Source organism: Anopheles coustani (assembly GCF_943734705.1).
Source record: "Anopheles coustani chromosome X unlocalized genomic scaffold, idAnoCousDA_361_x.2 X_unloc_60, whole genome shotgun sequence".
Classification (NCBI taxonomy): domain Eukaryota; kingdom Metazoa; phylum Arthropoda; class Insecta; order Diptera; family Culicidae; genus Anopheles; species Anopheles coustani.
This window is the reverse complement of record NW_026525171.1, coordinates 9,586-10,884: the sequence shown is the minus strand read 5'-3', so window position 1 is coordinate 10,884 and position 1,299 is coordinate 9,586. Positions and strand designations below refer to the sequence as shown.

General features: G+C 52.0%; 1 non-coding gene across 1 annotated transcript; it reads left to right on the top strand.

The window, feature by feature from the left end:
- Window positions 1-941: 941 nt before the first annotated feature.
- LOC131270814 (5.8S ribosomal RNA) lies at window positions 942-1,096 on the top strand. The gene has a single exon (XR_009179824.1). It is a non-coding gene; the product is annotated as a 5.8S ribosomal RNA (ribosomal RNA).
- The last annotated feature ends 203 nt before the right edge of the window (window positions 1,097-1,299 follow it).

Genomic DNA, 1,299 nt, shown 5'->3' with positions numbered 1-1,299 from the left:
CTATTGAAACACACAAGTCGATATCAAACCTCATGATTGTGTAGTCCTCCACTGGTCCACGCCGCTTCGGCCGTCCTGGGTAAAATGGAACATTCCAGCTTGCCCTATGTGGAAGAGGGCACATTACTCAATACTGTGGTGTGAAGTATAAAGTTCAGTTCTCCCCTGGTCCACGCTGCTTCGGCGGTCCTGGGTAAGATAGTTCATTCTAGCTTGCCCTATGTGGAAGAGGACACTTCATACTTCGTCTCTAAGCGGCGGCTTGACTCCTCCCTACGGGGAACGGGTTTACGCGCACAGCGGCGGCTTACGCACTATGGCAGTCATGGATGCCTTACGTTTCTATGAAAAGTGTGTTCCTCCCCTGGTCCACGCTGCTTCGGCAGTCCTGGGTAAGATAGTTAGTTCTAGCTTGCCCTATGTGGAAGAGGACACGTAGACTTACTGTGGTGTGAAGTATAAAGTTCAGTTCTCCCCTGGTCCACACCGCTTCGGCCGTCCTGGGTAAAATGGATTCATCCAGCTTGCCCTATGTGGAATGAGGACACTTTATGCTTCGTCTCTAAGCGGCGGCTTGCTCCTCCCTACGGGGAACGGGTATACGCGCACAGCGGCGGCTTACGTTATGGCAGTCATGGATGCCTTACGTTTCCATGAAAAGTGTGTTCCTCCCCTGGTCCACGCTGCTTCGGCAGTCCTGGGTAAGATAGTTAGTTCTAGCTTGCCCTATGTGGAAGAGGACACGTAGACTTACTGTGGTGTGAAGTATAAGGTTCAGTTCTCCCCTGGTCCACGCCGCTTCGGCCGTCCTGGGTAAAATGGATTCATCCAGCTTGCCCTATGTGGAATGAGGACACTTTATGCTTCGTCTCTAAGCGGCGGCTTGCTCCTCCCTACGGGGAACGGGTATACGCGCACAGCGGCGGCTTACGCAAGTTAGTCACCCTCGGCAGTGGATCACTCGGCTCATGGATCGATGAAGACCGCAGCTAACTGCGCGTCATAATGTGAACTGCAGGACACATGAACATTGATAAGTTGAACGCATATTGCACGTCGTGGGAACCTACCATGATGTACAGATGACTGAGCGCTTATATTTGAGAAATGTATCGCATACATTTAACTACGCCGTGACACCCGTCACGAGACGTGCACCATGATGTTAACTAGGGTCGCGACGACCCGCTAGCATTAAAGAACCCGTGGTTTACAATATACTGGCATTGGAATTCGAAGTATTTAGAGCGTCCGTGTTCCCGCGTGAGGCGGAAGTACGAGGAGAAGGCGTGCTTGTGG